Source organism: Pygocentrus nattereri, chromosome 2 (assembly GCF_015220715.1).
Source record: "Pygocentrus nattereri isolate fPygNat1 chromosome 2, fPygNat1.pri, whole genome shotgun sequence".
NCBI lineage: Eukaryota > Metazoa > Chordata > Actinopteri > Characiformes > Serrasalmidae > Pygocentrus > Pygocentrus nattereri.
In genome coordinates this window covers 24315654-24334333 of record NC_051212.1, presented here as the reverse complement: position 1 = coordinate 24334333, position 18680 = coordinate 24315654, and positions in this window count along the sequence as shown.

The following is an 18680-nucleotide window of genomic DNA, read 5'->3' as shown; positions in this document are numbered from 1 at the left end:
GATATTAAATAATACATAATTTAATGGAATTATTTATGTAAAGAATTGTTGGCCAGGTTATCTGCCTTGTAATCACCACTTCTGAAATATGATGATTCTGACTGTTAATCAGAACTTCATTGTTGATGTAATTCAGTTTTCTTACTAATTTGATCATTTGAAGCACCGTTAATCATTCTGCACCCTAAAAAATCCATCTTAAATATTTTGAAAGCATATGCTTTGTCGTGCGGGACGGTGGCGCGGTGGGTAGTGCTGTCGCCTCACAGCAACGAGGGCCTCTCTGTGTGGAGTTTGCATGTTCTCCCCGTGTCTCCGGTTTCCTCCCACAGTCCAAAGACATGCAGTCAGGCCAATTGGACATGCTAAATTGCCCCTAGGTGTGAGTGTCTGTCTGTCTGTCTGCCCTGCGATGGACTGGCGACCTGTCCAGTGTGTATCCTGCCTTCCGCCCGAAGACTGCTGGGATAGGCTCCAGCACCCCCCCGCGACCCTGACGGAGAAGCGGCTTAGAAAATGGATGGATGGATGGATGGATGGATAGATGGATATGCTAAAATTAGATTTTATAGTTCAAAAGAATAATCTGTCTCTAATGTTATGTAGACTCATAGACTCACTGTCCGCTCTATTAGACAGTCCTATGTCAATCCACTTTGTAGATGTAAAGTCAGAGATGATAGCTCATCTGCTGCTGCACAGTTTGTGTGGGTCCTGATCACTGAAGAACAGGGTAAAAGGGGGCTAACAAAGTATGTGGAGAAACAGATGGACTACAGTCTGTAACTGTAGAACTACAAAGTGCACCTATATAGTAAGTGATCTATGAGAAATCTATGAGTTATGAGTAAAAGTGCTATGTAACTTTTTTAACTTCAAGCAACAACTCACTGTTTACAGTGTGTTAATCATTCATATATACATAAAAATGTAACAATTTCAGTGGTTTCCAAGTGCCTGCCCCATCATCAGACCATTATGGGTCTATGTAGCTAATTGCCCTAATTTTATGCCAAAAGGAAAGTTAACCCTTTCAACTTCACAGTGTAAAAACTATCGAGATAGCCAAAGCTAACATTGTTTAGTAACTTGCTGCACAGCTTTTTTGAGTTTCTTCAACTTTTTGATCAATTGTTGCATGGACCCAAAGATCAACAGCTGGCAAACAGCTGGCTACAACTCAAACAGTTAAGTTCTTGTTGACCTAACTTCTTATTTAACAGTCAACTTGTTGGCCTAACTTCTTCTGGATTAAACAGTTTGGTTGGACTATATATTTGCCGTGCCACATCAAACCTGAAGTATGTGCAAACGACGTCACTAATGTGACACAGGCGTCTTCAAGTGACCAGGGACCCTGGTGGTCATCCACTATTCACATAACCACAGTTGCATATGTTTCATATCTTTTGACCATCAGGGTGTAGGGTGGTGCTTAAAGTGGATGATGAGTACCAGCAGTGTCACAAGGAGTACCTAGGAGCAACCTATGACTCAAGATAGCACAGCTGTCATAAATCCCTCAGCTAAAATGTTCCCACAGAAAAAAAATTGAAAAGGTGCATGGCAACGACCATGTAGCTGCTGCACATATCTCCTGAAGATGTAGGCCCTCTGCTTTGCCATGCATTCACTGAGCAAGAAGGCAGACTTCAAGGAGACCAATTTAAGAGCCACCTGCCCCATAGGTTTGAAGGGTAACTCACAGAGAGCATCCAACACCTTTGGAAGGTCCCAGGGCAGAGATCTAAATAAATAAGGTATAGCCAATCTTTTCACTCCATTTAAAAACAAAGTTATCAGTTTTTGGGAGCCCAACAAAACTCCACAGTGTCCAGCCGCAAGCCAATAAGCCGGAATTGAAAGGGTTGAATGTGAAGTTTCCCCAGTACAACGACATGTACAGCCACAATAAGCAGTCCCTGTAGCTGCAAGAGACTGAAGTACTGCACTTCCAAGCCCAGCATGAGGCGATGGATGGAAGAGAGAATTGCTTAATCCAGAGGGAGCTAAACTCTCATGCCATGCAAGTCCAGAACAATGCCCAAAAAGTTTACATTTTGAGAGTTGTCCCAACTCACTGTAAGACCCAGGGCTTGTGTGTGCTCCAGCAATCTGAGTGTGTCCTCACATGAAGGAACGCATAGCAGCTAGTCGTGGAGATAAGGCATTATCTTCAGCCCCTGGGCCATAAGGGGTGACAGGGCCATCTGCCTACATCTTCTGAAGACTCACAGGGCAGAAAAGGAGGAATAGTCAGAATAGGAATACCCTGTGCTGAAAAGTGAACCAGAGAAATTGCTTGTTCTCCAGCTTGACAGGAGTGTGAAAGTAAGCATTCATGAGATCTGCTAAAGTGAACCAATCCGCTTCACAAACTGCGCAAAGAACAACTACAGTGTGGCAGAACCTTTAGGGAGCTATTCAGCTGTCCAATGATCCAAAATTGGCTGCAAATCCCTGTCCTTTATTAAGCAATTAAATAAACCTTGTTAAACCCTCTGTAAAGGAAAGAACTGATTTATTGGGAGAGACTTGAAGCCTGAACTGGGTCTCAAACCATGGTGACACTTAGGCAAGAACTTATGGGTGAACAACAATAAAACAGCAGTCTGTAGCCCATCAACAGTACTGAGGACACATTGGACTGTAACCGTGTCTTTCCAGTAAGGCAGATGCCTAGCAGAAAAGAGTGTGATCACCAGCCAAAGCCCATCTTCAGTGGAAGAAGAGGCCATGTGACATTTGGAAGGAGGCTGAGGGGCTCACAGGAGTTGGTGTAGCCAGGGCACCAAAGCATTTTGCTCTGTTGTGGCCTCAAGTCTGCAAGAGTGAGTGACTAAAGGTCTGTGGCTGGCCAGCACTATGTAGCTGTCATGCCTCTGTGAGAAATGAGTGATGTTTCCAGAGTGTGGCTAATGACTCCGGCAGATCTGACTATGACAGCTTAAATGAAAGGAGAGAACCAGAAGGACACACAGACACGGCAGCACTCTGAAACAGTTTGGTATCCCTCCGCTTCACCGTCCGCAAATCTGAGTGACCACATGGGAGCAGCGGGACGACAACACCAGCATCTCAGTTTATTATAATTCCCTGTGTCTATGGACCCCTGAATCGACTGCCTTTATCTAAGGGGGAACATTACCTACCAAAAGCTAAACTGAACAAGTGAGTTTTCAGCATAGATTTAAAGACTGAGTCCCAAACATTTTCTGGAAGATCATTCCAGAGTTTGGGGGCTTTATAAGATACCTTATGAATTCTAGGAACTATTAATAATAATAGATTCATATTAATAATACATTCATATTTTCATATTTGATTAATGTTTACAGAGTACAAATAACTTGTGAATATGTAGATTTCACATGTGTGTAGTTGCTCAAACACAACTGCATATTTCAGAACATTTGTGAATAACATTTTAAAAGCTTTTTTGACTCCATAAGAATGATCCACTAGCCAAATAATTACTTTGGTGGTCCTGACCATTGACAAACAGGGTAAAGGAGGACTAACAAAATATGCACAGAAACAGAGGGTCTGTAAGTTAGGAGTACCTAGTGGTCAGTGACTGTGCATGTAGAGTATGTGTGGGACAGAGAGACAGACAGCAAGAGTATGAAAATCTGACCCCTACCCTATAAAGTTAAATACACTTGGCTCTTAACAGATGTGGAGGTCTCTGGTCAACAGATTGCTGGTCAATTTCTTTGTCACTTGTAGCTTTTGATTGTGGATTCTTCATGACTGTATCTAAAATAAGACAAAAAGTAAGCAACATTAGTAATAAATACTAACCAGACAAAAATTATAGATGAGAATAATCGTGAATGAGCAGTAGATGGTATGAAAAATAAATCTATTAAGCAACAAGAAAAAGAACAGCTATATACAAAGGAATATGAGAAGGAGCATGTGAATAACAGCATACAATGTTTTTCACATTAGCACACCATCTTGGAAGACCTATTGCTTTTATATAATAACTAAAGAAGAAAGCAAATTAATTGAGCCACTGTTTTAAATACAGAAGCTGTTCTAAGCACAGTGGTCCTACCTCCACGGTGGAGTACTGGTGATAACCCGGAGATCATTATGGGTGGAATCTGCCCATCTACATATGGGTGGAACCTACCCACCTCAATATGGGTGGAATTTGCATACCTTAGTACAGGTAGAATCTTAGCACAGGTGGAATCTACCCACCTCAGTACATGTGAAATCTGCCTGCCTCAGTACAGGTGGAATCTGCTCACCTCTGTACAGTTGGAATCTGCCTACCTCATTACAGGTGGAATCTGCCCACCTCTTTACGGATGAAATTAGCCTACCTTTTTATGGGTGGAATCTGATTGGCTCTGTACAGGTGGAATCTGTCCACCTCAGTACAGTTGGAACCACCGGCTGTACATGTGAAATCTGCCTGCCTCGGTACAGGTGGAATCTGTTCGCCTCTGTATGGGTGAAATTAGACCACCTTGGTACAGGTGGAATCTGCCTGTCTCGTTATGGGTGTAATCTACTCGGCTCAGTACAAGTGGAACCTGTCCACCTCAGTGCTGGTGGACTCTACTCACCCCAGTACATGTGAAATCTGCCTGCCTCAGTACATGTAGAACCTACTCACCTCAATGGTGGAATTTGCATGTACAGGTGAAATCTGCCCACCTCAGTACAGGTGGAATTTGCCCACCTCAGTACATGTGAAATCTTCCTGCCTCAGTACAGGTGGAATCTGTGGAATCTGCCCATCTCAGTACATGTGAAATCTGCCCACCTCAGTACAGGTGGAATCTGCCTGCCTCAGTACAGGTGGAATTTGCCCACCTCAGTACATGTGAAAACTGCCCACCTCAGTACAGGTGGAATCCGCCTGCCTCAGTACAGATGGAATCTGCCCACCTCAGTAAAGGTGGAATCTGCCCGCCTCAGTAAAGGTGGAATCTGCCCACCTCAGTAAAGGTGGAATCTGCCCGCCTCAGTAAAGGTGGAATCTGCCCGCCTCAGTAAAGGTGGAATCTGCCCACCTCAGTAAAGGTGGAATCTGCACCTTAATAATAGTACTAATATATTTCCAAACCTTTTAAATGGCATTTTAAACTGTAAAACATGTAATCTTAAAATTATAAGGCCACTTACTACACTGCTTTTTTTTTGGTCATTGCCAGTACAAACCTACTAGCTAGTAAAGCTGTAACAATTTCAACACAACAATAGTGGACAAAACATTCAAATCATGATCAATCATAGATCAACCTACAGTACAATACTTGGGCGCCATATTCTAACAGCCAGTCAGCCACTCAAGTACATTTTGTCCCCAAATATTTCAGATTTTTCTGAATGAACACTTCGATTAACATGAGATTTGATATTAGCTGCACATGTTTTATAATTGTTGTGGCTCATTGCTGCACACACAGTAAAAAATACAAAGATAAAAGGTAACACTTTACATATATTTATATTCTAAACCATGCATGCCTTATCTGATTACACAATAAGATAAGAAGAATACTGAGATGAGTTCAGATGTATATTATTACAATACTCCTCTGTCCCCTATTCCCCCATGTTTATTTTGTTCATTTCATTCTTCTGCAGTGCACTGTCCCTAGTCTTTGAGACACTTAGTGCCTGATGATCCAAGGCCCATGGCCAACCAGTATGAAGTAGTACACTTCGAAAAAATAATGTGATCGTTCATTCTAAGTGAAAAAGAAATGGCTCATCAGTTCAACCTAAAAAATGACTTCATGTGGTAACAAGTAAATTAACTAATAAAACTAGTTCAGTTGAACTGATGAGCGACTTTTATAATGCACACATAGAAAAACTGCTGTGTCAGATCCTCGGCTTATGCATACATTTTTCAGGGGCCTAAAATTATGGCAGCATGTATCATTCACCTCTCAGATGATCCAAGTAGATCAAGTGCCATCAGCTCATCCTACCAGCTCTGAGCTTTACTACTCAGTGTTTATGTATGTAGTCTCTGAGACTTTTAGCAGGGGAACTCTTCTGCTCAGAGGTGGGGGAGGGCAGGCATTGCTATTTGCCCCACAGTCCAATATTACCATGATACTTCAGTTACAATGATACTTCAGTCAAGATATAATTCTATTATATAAAATATATATATATATCCATCCATCCATCCATTTTCTAAGCCGCTTCTCCGTCAGGGTCGCGGGGGGAGCTGGAGCCTATCCCAGCAGTCTTCGGGCGGAAGGCAGGATATACCCTGGACAGGTCGCCAGTCCATCGCAGGGCATATATATATATATATATATATATATATATATATATATATATGTATATGTATATATATATATATATATTAGATATTCTAATCTGACATGCATTGCATGTATTGTGATTTATGACTTACTGCAAATGGTTGCTCCAACAGACTTTTTTTTAATTCTTATTATTTTGCAATGGGAGTTAAATGTAATGTTAGGAGTCACACCTAGTAACACTTGGTCTTATTATTTAGTGGTGTTTTTGATTTCTGGCTGAAGGTGGGATTGAACACTGTTCTCCTTCATGTGGAATGAGTGCTGTCAGTAACTATTGTTTTCCTAACAATAACTCTGACAGAAACCTTGGTCACACCAGAAAGAAACACTGACATCTTGTGGCTCAAAAAAGCAATGGTTTCATTTAATGCATTTGGTAACGTGAAAACTATTCATCCATCCATTTTCTAAGCCGCTTCTCCCTCAGGGTTGCGGGGTGAAAACTATGAATATTTAAATACTAAAGCACTGATACTTGGAAATCTTGCTATTAAGAGCCATATTATACTGTATCAATTTTCCCCCTGCTCATATTACTTGCTCCACTTACATAAAGCACACCTGTGTGTAAAGCATCCTCCTGGTGTGATTATCCAATACGCAACATCTGTACTCTGCAGCTGTCTTTGCAGCAGTAGTTTTTAGAAAAATCAACATGAATTACACATTTATCAGAAATAATGCTCTGTAATGTGTGTGTTGTTGTTTGATGCTGAATGTACAACAGACTGGTTGAACCTTATGTACTTTAAAAAATGCAATTAAAAGTAGATGGATGTGAAAAGACCCCCTTCCAAGTAAGACGGAGAGAGATTCAAACAGTTATATTATGTACAAGAAAAGTTATTAAAATTTTTTGTCTTAAAATGTGATGTTAGACCTTTGGGGTAAGAAGTCCTTAAAGGCCACCCAAAAGACCTTTGTCACAATTTATTAAAATCAAGTAGAATCACTGCAACAAAACACACACACACACACACATACAAATTTTCTAAGGCGCTTATCCTTCTAGGTCACTGGAGCCTCTCCCTGTAGTCACAGGGCGGAAGGACAGGTTGCCAGTCCATCACAGGGCAGACACACAGACATACACATTCACACACATAGGGGCAATTTAGCATGTCCAGTTAGGCTGACTGCATGTCTTTGGACTGTGGGAGGAAACCAGAGTACCTAGAAGAAACCCCACAGACATGGGGAAAACATGCAAACTCAGCACAGGAAGGACCGTAACAAAACAGAGATTTTCCTCATTTCCATTTAAAATATGACATTTAGCTGTTTTTATTTAACAAGGTTTTTTTTGAAAAATGCAAAGACTACAAATTATTTGATATACGAACAAGCATAAATGTAAATTCCAGATGACAAATTGACACAAGGCTCTTACCTCTACTTAAGATGTTCTTTATTGCTCTATAAAAACTAAATTGCTGCTGTTCTGGTTGATTTCAAACTGTGTGTGGGTTTTTGCATCATACTGAACTTGTGCACAGATAAGGTTTAGACTTAGTGCTCTGAAATGAACTTTCATTTTAATTTGGAACTTTCAGAGGTGCTAGATCTCAGCACACCATAAGCTTTATTATTTAATACAATCATTATTTTTCTCTGTTTGTGTGAAGCTCTTTGAGTTGCCACTGTGTATAAGAGGAGCATTTTTGTCCTACAAGCATGCCAATTTAATGTAAGATGATGTTAATCCAATTAAGCACTTTAATCTCTTTAGTTGTGTCTCTATTTCAGGTCTAAAGTCTATGCAGCTTACAGCATGAAATGGAACTCATGGAACACATGTTATGGTCTTTGTCTTTCGCCGTTAGACTTTTTGTTTTCAGTTGTAACACCAGAGTACTCCAAAACAACAAAGAATTCATTTTTTCACTCATTATTAAAGTACTGGATGTTTAAAGAGCTGACAGTCTTTCTCACCCATGTAAAGAATTTTGTTGGATTGTCATTATCTTACCTGTAGAATTTACAGCAGTGTGACACACCTGACCTAGCTAATTAACTTATATTTTGACTTAGGTCAAGTTGTCTGCTTTCAAATTATTCTAGACACATCAGACATTTCTTTATTGGTATTTACAGCTTCCCCGTGTCCCATTAATTATTTGAATTTGCACAGGACAAATATATTTAAATTGTATAAAATGGTCTCCAACCAAATTGCTCTTAATTCATTTAAAACATTGTGTTTCATTCACCAACCATTCTTAAGAAGACATTTCTTCTTAAAAACCACATATGCAGTTTTCACAAAGATTCTGACATTCATCAGTGTCTTAGGTAAGAAAAGAGTCTACACAAATGTTTGAACTATTCAGTGGTTTAAGAACAAGCCACACATCTGACATAGATTTTTCTTGGGACCTTTGTCATGAACATATTTAACAGCAAACATCGGAAGGTATTGGTGAATTAGGGCCGTTGTTTCCAAACTTCTGAACAGGAGTGTACCAGGTGAGGCTGTGTTATTAATCGTTTTCATTTTTTTATGATATCTCTGTGGCTCAGTCCAAATTGCAAGCATAATGTAACTCAATGACAAGTCAAACATATTTATCTTACACCTGAATGTCTTCTTCTCACCTTGGAGGCAGCTGTAAACAAATCCATCCGCTTGGACTGGTACTTACATGTAAAACAAGAAATTCTGATTAGGGGCCACTGCCAATGTGGCCCTCACCTTATAGGCACGCGCAGATGTGGATGCCAAGCGGACAGGACTGTCTGGCACTGCAATGCATCAGCACAGCCACATGCTGTCAGTAAAAGCACATAACAAATTCTTGAAATGAGCAAATTTTACTTTCTCTGAATTACAGTGTATTAGACACATGAAGTATTGGAATCAGACTCTAGCCAGATGTAAAAGCAAGGTTGTTTTTAACCTAATCACTTAAAAATAAAATGTTCACAGTGTGGGGTGTGACTCTGTACAGGTGGTTTCAGGCCTGGTGCATGAATAATAAACCTGCTTTATTCACGTCACGGGCAATGACACAGCTTAAATCTAGCAGTTCCATTTTTTCTCTGCAAGACTGTTTAGTAGGCTGTTTCAGACAAAAGAAGCTGTATGGTGAGATCATTTATGGCCCATGATAAAGCCCAGATCACAACCACTACTTTAGTTTAGTTTAGGAATTGTTCCCATTTGTATATGTGATTGTTTTATATTACTTTCAGAAAACGCTACACAGTTCAAAATGCATGCTGGTTTACATTATACAAACTGTATTATGGGTTTGAGGGCAGCTATCTGATAACATTTATCAATATCTGGCCAATATTTTTCTCAGAAAATGCTGGACAGGATATTGGAAGAAAAAATAATCAATTCAATCAAATCCTGTAACAAATCTATCCAGAAACAGCACATAATCACACTCTATGTTCACATGCACATCAGCATTATTCTGAAGAAGGCTGCTAGTCTAACTAAAGCTGTTTTTCCACTGGGCAGTGTGGTATGGTACAGTTACCAATGCCAAGTGAAGCGTACCATCCCTGAGTACCTGTTCTGAATTTGGATACCCATCTTGCTGGGGTACTAAGCATGCAGAACCACACAGAACATATAGGTGGAGCAAGTAATGGTGCAAACACCTGGTCAAACACAATCATATAGTGAAATAGCGTATAGCCAGAATCACTGTCTGTGACTCTTCATATAAAACTAAATCCAGACTAAAAGGTAAATCAGAACCTGAAGTTCCTCCGTTATTGTTATTGTTAACTTTGGATTTGCAGCATGTGACCATACAAACTAAAGAGTTCAAATGTGTTACTGTACTGTACTGTATTGTAGGGCCTAGTGGAAAAACATCATTAGATATGATCAAAGCATACACAAACCATGAAAGGTTCACACTTTTACAGAGAGAAGGAGAGCTCTCTTCTGTAAAAATGGATAGCTTTACCTATTTGAATGGAAAGAGGAAAATTAACATAGATACCTTTAAAGGGTGGAACACTTTTATATAGAAAATCTGCAGGTGAGTCATGAAGGGGGAGTTCATTTTGTGAAGTCAGACTATGCCTAAATGCATGCAAACAGGTTTATAAAGGGACTAGTCTTTTATACAGCCCTTTGAACATCTTAGTTGAGTCTAGTGTCTTACACTAACTTAGCCAGCCTTTTGTGTCCATGTAAAGGTATTTTGTAATGTTATGTTTTAGCTATGTATTTCTACCTGTGGGAAAAGTGCAAAACATAAGATATCCTGGGGGCTCCAGAACCCCCTAATTAACCACTTGGATCCCTGTAATGTCTCAAAATCTAAATTATATAAAAAAATAAACCTGATGTTATGTTATATAATTGTTTAACCTGCCTCTATTTTCTAATTTGCATGCTTCTGTTTTTGGTTTTCTGAACTAACTACTGATTCAGTACTGATCTGCCTCAGGCGGCACTGGTTCGCCCACTTGGTACTTCATAGTCTAGCAACTGGATAGATATCTTGGATACCTCGGGAAAACTCATAATACAGTATATTATAACATGTATATGTAAAACTAAAAACTGGCCCAGTTTACCTAGAAGATGGAAAAGAGAGAACTGAAGCTAGCCTCAGCGCTGCGCGCTATTGTGAGTGGCAGTCAGGCAGTGCTGGATTAGCGAGCCAACATGGGACCCCTGAATACCAGGAGGTATTTCACATACTGCCTGTGGGGTAGTAGAGTGTTTGAGCAGTTGTGTGTAATTGTCTACTTTTATATGACCATATTAAAGCCACACTATGTAGGTTGTGTAGATTTGGAGACGCCTTTGGTGGGAAGGTGCAATTACAGTCAACATGTGGAAGAACAATTTGTCATGTGGGTTGTATCTTCCCAGCTGATACTCAAAGTTTGAATAACGGTATCGGTATTAGAAAAGAAAAAGCAGTATAACACTATTGTCCAATGTAAAACCCCATTTCCAAAAAGGTTGGGATGCTGTGCAAAATGCAGATGTGCAGATTTATTGAATTCAGAACCATCAGCCAACTGTGTTTGCACACTGTGCAATTAGACCTCTGTATTTAACCCATCCATGCAGTGAAACACACACATAAATGCACACTAGTGAACACACAGTAGCATATTTCATTGATAATTATAAAAAGACAACATATCAAATGTTGAAACTAAGAAATTTTATTGTCTGTTGAAAAATATAACCGTGCAGTTGAAGTTTGTCCCGGTGGACGAGAGGGTCGCCTCAATGTGAATTAAAATCACAGAGTGACTGTTGTGTGTGCTTATGCTCCTTCTTGGAGAGAGTGGGCGGGGTTCTGGAAAGGGTCCCGCTTACAGACTCCATAGTCTTACTGGGGGACTTTAATGCTCATGTTGGCAATGACTGGGAGACCTGGAGAGGCATGATTGCGAAGAACGGCCTGCCCGATCTAAACCCGAATGGTGAATTGTTATTGTCTTCTGTGCCAGGCATGGATTGTCCATCACAAACATCAAGTTTGAACACAAGGATGTTCATAAGTGCACATGGTACCAGAGCTCCTTGGGTCAGAGGTCAATGATCGACTTTGTTGTCATTTCGTCTGACTTGGGACCGTATGTTCTGGACACTTGGGTAAAGAGAGGTGCTGAGCTGTCAACTGATCACCATCTGGTGGTGAGTTGGATCAAATGGCAAGGAAAACTGATGGTCAGACCCGGTAGGCCCAAGCGAATAGTGAGGGTGTGCTGGGAACAACTGTCGGATGCCCCTGTTCGGAATGATTTCAACTCCCACCTCTGGGAGAGCTTTTCTCATGTCCTGGGGGAAGTAGGGGACATGGAGTCTGAATGGACCCTGTTCAAAACCTCCCTTTTGGAAGCTGCCAGATAGCTGTGGCCAAAAGCTTGTGGGTGCCTGTTGGGGCAGTAACACGAGAACCCCCTGGTGGACACCAGTGGTGAGGGAGACCATCAAGGACTCCCAACTCAGAAGAGAGGTACCGACAGGTGAAAAAGGTGACAGCCGCAATGGTGGCAGAAGCAAAATCCAGGGCATGGGAGGAGTTTGGCGAAGCCATGGAAAAAGACTTTCAGTCGGCTTCAAGGAGGTTCTGGACAACTGTCCGGTGACTCAGGAGTGGTCAGGGTGGCTGTGCTGATGCTGTATTCAGCAAGGGTGGAGAAACTCTGACTTCAAATGAGGATATTGTCAGTTGGTAGAAGGAGCACTGTGAATAATTCCTTAATCCAGGAGACATGCCTCCCTCACAGGAGTCAGGGCTCGAGGCCTCTGGCATGTCAAGCTCCATTTCCCTGGTGGAGGTCACTGAGGTAGCTGGCAAGCTCTTCAGTGGCAAGGCACTGGGGGTGGATGAGATTTGTCTGGAGATGCTTAAGGCTCTGGATGTTGTGGGGTTGTCATTGCTGATGCACCTCTGCAATATTGCATGGACCTCAGGAACATTGCCCTTGGACTGGCAGACTGGTGTGGTGGTCCCCATTTTTTAAAAAAGGGGACCGGAGTGTGTGCCAACTATCGGGGTATCACACTGCTCAGTCTCCCTGGGAAAGTCTATGCCAAGGTGCTGGAAAGGAGACTCCGACGGATAGTTGAACCTCAGATTGAGGAGGAACAATGTGGATTCCATCCCAGCCATGGAACAATGGACCAGCTTTTCACCTTCTCGCAGATTGTTGAGGGGGCATGGGAGTTTGCCAAACCAGTCTACATGTGTTTTGTAGATTTGGAGAAGGCTTATGACCGGGTTCCCCGAGATATCTTGTGGGAGGTCCTCCGGGAGTATGGAGTATCGGGGCTACTACTCCAGGCTATTCGATCTCTGTACTCCCAGAGTGAGAGCTGTGTTTGTATACTCAGCATTAAGTCGGACCCTTTCAGTATTAGCTTTGAGCTCCTGTTCATGATATTCATGGTCAGAGTGCCAAGGCATAGCCAAGATCAGGAGTGCATTATGTGTGGGGGCTGGAATGTGGCGTCTCTGCTATTTGCAGACGATGTTGTTCTTTTGGCTGAATCACATGGATGCCTCCAACGCTCACTGGAGTGGTTTGCAGCTGAGTGTGAAGTGATTGGTATGCGAATCAGCACCTCCAAATCCAACCTCTAAGTCCATGGTCTTAGCCCAGAAAAGGATGGCATGCACACTCCAGGTAAGGGGAAAGGACTTGCCCCAGGTGGAGGAGTTTAAGTATCTCGGGGTCTTTTTCACAAGTGATGGGAAGAGGGATCATGAGATCGGCTGCAGGCTGGGACAGGCGGCAGCAGTAATGCGGTCACTGTACCGGACTGTAGTGGTGAAAAGGGAGCTGAACCATGAGGCAAAGCTCTCTGTTTACCGGTCAGTCTACATCCCGACCCTCACCTATGGTCATGAGCTGTGGGTAATGACCGAAGAATGAGATCATGAACACAAGCGGCGGAGATGAGCTTTCTTTGCAGGGTGGTGGACTACACTCTATTTGACAGGGTGAGGAGCTTGGCCATCTAGGAGGAGCCCGGAGTATAGCCACTACTCCTCTGCATTGAGAGGAGCCAGCTGAGGTGGTTCGGGCATCTGATTCTGATGCCCCCTGGATGGGGTCGTCCTAGGACCCGCTGGAAGGATTACATCTCCAAGTTGGCCTGGGAGTGGCTTGGGGTCCCCGGGAATGAGCTAGAGGAAGTTGCGAGGGACAGGGTCATCTGGGATTCTCTGCTCTCCCAACTGCTATCGTGACCCTATCTGGTTAACGACGACGATGATGATGATGATGAAAAATACTTGCCCATTTTGAATTTGATGCCAACCACGCTTTCCAAAAAAGTTGGGATGGGGCAACAAAAGGCTGCTTAAGTTGTGTAATGCTAAAAAAAAACACCTTGTGGTTAATTAGCAACAGGTCAATAACATGATTGGGTATAAAAGGAACATCTCAGAGAGGCTGTAACATGCCACCAAAGTCAGATGTTCGCGGTTTGAAAACACAACCATAACCACACAATCATAGTCAGAAAAACAGGTGTGAGTCAGATCCAAAAAGCACAGCAGAATGACAATGATAAGCATAACACGAACACGATATTAACAAACACAAAGGGGCAGGCAAAAGATGTAGTCAGAGAAACAAGCAAAAAAGGTCAAAAACAGGAATCAGAATAGTCCAGCAAACAGTCCAAAGGGCAGAGCAAAAGGCATAATAAGTCGAAATAAGAAAGCAATGGTCAAAAAACAGGATACAAACAATAGAATAAATGGTTCACAGTGGAAACAATACCTTGCAACTATGCTAAAGCCTGGGCTTATAAACCTAACTAATAAGGTCATATCACATATCACACAGGCGCATAGAATCAGTATTCCAATGAACGAGAGCACTGAAGCATGAAGAGAGATCAGGAGTCATGTAATCTCCCAAAGGATTCTGGGAGATGGAGTCCATATGTTATTCATAGCCCGATGGATGTGTGGCAGAGTCTTTCAAAAGTAAAGATGAGGAGGGGTTCACCACTCTGTGAAAGTCTGCATGATCAAATAGTGCAACAATACAAGAATAAAGTTTCTCAACATAAAATAGCAAAGAACTTTTGCTTTCCATCATCTACAGTACATAATATCAATAAAAGATTCAGAGAATCTGGAGAAATCTTTATATGCAAGGCCACCTTCTCTTGGGCCAAGCTAATTTAAAATAGACTGAAGGGAAGTGGAAAAGTGTCCACATTGTGCATGTATTACAACAGCATTACTTCATATTAAAAAAAGTAATGGTGCTAAACTGACCTGCCTGCAGTCCAGACTGTCACCCACTGATATAATTTGGAGCATTCTGAAATGAAAAATATGACAAAGGAGACCCTGAACTGTTGAGCAGAAGAAATCCTTTATAAAACAAGAATAGGAAAAAAATTCACTTTCAAAACTACACCATTCGGTCTCCTCAGTTCCCAAACACTTACAGAGTGTAATTAAATGAAGAGGTGATGAAACGCAGTGGTAAACATGCCCCCATGCCAACTTTTCTGGTCTTTGTACTATTTTCCTTCAAAAATATGGTTTACATGATTTGCATATCATTGCATCCTATTTTTATTTATATTCTGCACAATGCCCCAACTTTTTTTTGGAAATGGTGTTGTATGTTCTAATGCTTACTTGAAGTGTAGAAACAATACCTTTGCATTTATTTTAGTTACTAAAGACTTAAAAGACCAGGAAGAAAAAAATAGGGATGGAATGAGAGGATCATGCGCAAGACATTTGAAATGGAATGTTCTTGACAATTCTTCAGTAGGTCTATGCAATATGAAAGAGCTGTCACTCAACTGAAAATTCAGTAATAAATCAAGAAAAGAACAAAATAAAAAATGATATGAAGAAGACCACTGGGGTGAAATTTATTTTCACTGTAATCACCTTCAATGCATCTCTCTCTCTCTCTCTCTCTCTCTCTCTCTCTCTCTCTCTCAGGATAGGCTACTGGTTATCTGAGCACTGGTCTGACAGAATGCATAATGAATGGTGCTCTTGCTTTCCCCAGTAAGGAAGCTTCCATGTCATATCCCCCTTATTAGCTGGAAATTTCACAAAGACACAGAAGCGTCTTTGTTTCCAGAGAAATTGGGTTATTTTCCCCTTAGTGTTGAAATAATTACATCCGCATGGTAGCTCCTAGCATAAGATCTCTTCCAAATTTTATATGATCTATTAATTGATCTATTTAAACTATTTCAGTCACTTCCCCCCAGTGGCACTGGCATCATTTAGTCCCCCCAGGGCGAGAGGGGAAATGACAGGCCCCAGATATTGGGAAGTACCACTGGGGGACACACAGGGGGAAAGAAGCCTTTGAGCAAAGAAAAGCATAGAAAAGCACAGCTAACAAGGAGGAAGAGGAAGGTTAATGAAGTATTAAACACTGCCATGCTGACACCCTGCATTTTTAAACAGTCCAAAAACAGTCGCACACACACACACAGATGTGTACATTGTCTCCTGTATGGGTTTTTGACAGTGGGGTGCATCATTAGAGGCTCTCGTCAGGCTGGTGGGTGGTCATGGAGAACCGGTAACTCAGTAAATGTCACAAAAGGAGATCCTACTGAGCTCAGAACTCATTTCCCGTTGACAGCAAAATCTGTGAAGTGTTACATTATTAATAAAGGCCACGATTAAGACAGACAGACGGACTCACATACTTATGATATGGCATCTCTCAGGCTGAGCTTTTGATACAGCAGTGCTGTTCAGAAAAGTGATGCTTGGTTCCATGATGTTCATGTTAGACTATCTCTAGCATGCAAGTTGTTTGTCTTTTCTTTGTAGGAATATGTAGATGAACTAAAGCTTGTATGCAACAGAGGTTTCTGCCACTGTCATCACAATAATGATTCATGTAGCAAACAACCGGTTCTGCTATAGTATCTGCTATATTGGATGGGTGTGGAATCCTTTGCTGGCAAAAGCATCTGTAGGCGAAGCATGAGTTATTTTGCAGAATCCTAATGGGGACCAAAACTTCCAAAACATTAGACAAAACTTACACATATATTCAAAGTTGTACTGAAAAAACATTGTATTTCTGAAGTTGTAACTTTACAAGGGAAATTGAAAACATTCTTTAACAGATATAAGCAGTAACCAGTTCCATATATTCACAACTGCTTACTTAAAATTCTGATTGATCTGTACTTGTAGGTGAGTATTTTCACATGTTGATAGATTTACTGTCACTCAGGTGGATGTACTCTACTCTGTTACAGTTTGCGGCTGGTATTTACTTCTGAGAAAATGCATGTATTTGTGTCGTGATGCAGATAAGTTTATGAGTAAGCGTAGCTCACATAGGCTCACTAGGCTCACAGAGGCCACAACATCCCACCTCCAAAAACTCAACTACACCTATTGTGAATCTATAAAGCTGTGCTTCAAACAAACACTGATTGGCTGAACAGCAGTGCTGGGGTGGGACCAGACCCAAACAATACTAGAACCAGAACTAGTGCAAAATCAAATGGAGCAGTTTGAGAATCAGTTGGCAGAAAGGGAGTGACATCACAACCATGTATATGACCTGTCTTCACAATAATACAAAAGCAGTGAAGTATTTAGTAGTGAATTTATTCGTGGAGAGTAATAAAACACAAGACTTTCCTCTTTGTTTTCTCCACTTTGCCATTTGAACACTGCCCCCTAGTGCACACATTCATGTTATGTGCAAGTACGATAGCCAACACCTACAAGAACAAAACCTGCACGTGTTCACAGATGCACAGATGCAAGTATAAATCAGCCTTTGACATTTTGTTATTAATTCATTTTTGTTACATCAGTGTCATCTATACTGCTTTGTGTTTGGTTACACCGCTGACGTCTGAGCTTTATTTTATTTTAGAACATGACATATCAAGTTACCTTGAATGTGTTAACTTGAATAGTTTTTGACCTCTACTTTGGTACTTCTAAAGTTATTCTTTAAGTTAATTTTATGTGAGTCATTATTTCACTAATTATTATTTCACTTAACAACGCTTTTACTTGACTATGAGTTTAGGCTACTCTCTGACTGCAGCGCATGTTCATGTGGCAAGATTTCATTCAAAGTCATTTTGTACCATCGTCTACAGACTTGAAAGTTGGTAAGTCTGTAGGTCAAATAGTATGTAAGCTAACCACAGTGGTAACTAAAGGTAATTAAAGTGAAAAGAAATTCCAGGACTGTTATCTGTAACTACAACTTCATCCATAGTACTCAGTGCACTACTAGCTATCATAATTGCTATCCAAACTATGTGCTAGCCATGTAGGAACATTTCATGTTATTTTGCCTCTTTCCAGTAATTACAGCATTTATTATGCATCACTTCCACCTGAAGGTTCTGCTATAATGAAAGACTCGTTATTTAAAGCTGCATCCAATTAGACACCACCATGACCTGCGTGCAAATGGCCTTGCAATTATGACTGTGTTACACATGTAAGGTTAGAAATGAAAGGTTTTATTCATTTACAGCTTTAAGCTTTGCAGTAATTTATCAGTTTTGTTCTTCACATTCTTTCTCAAGTGGTAACACTTCACTATACTGTTTCATAATTAAAACAGGAACTAAGCAGCGCTGAATGGATAGTCCTGCATTAGCACTTACATAACTACTATTAACTACCAAGTACTTGGTAGGTATTAGTGAGCTAATGATTTGAGTGGCTCTGTATTAACTAAACATTAATTCAAAAATTTTACAAGTTGCAATTCTTGAAGCTGAGCCCAAGTGAGAGTCAAGTTGTAAGTCAGTTAGTATGCAACTTGAGTCAGAGTTTCACCAGGGTCTCCATCCTTGCTAATGTACTATAGTACTAAAACAGTTTTGGACCTGCTTCTTTGGTACCTCTACTCTACTTTTTTGAAAGAGGTACTTGTATGTGA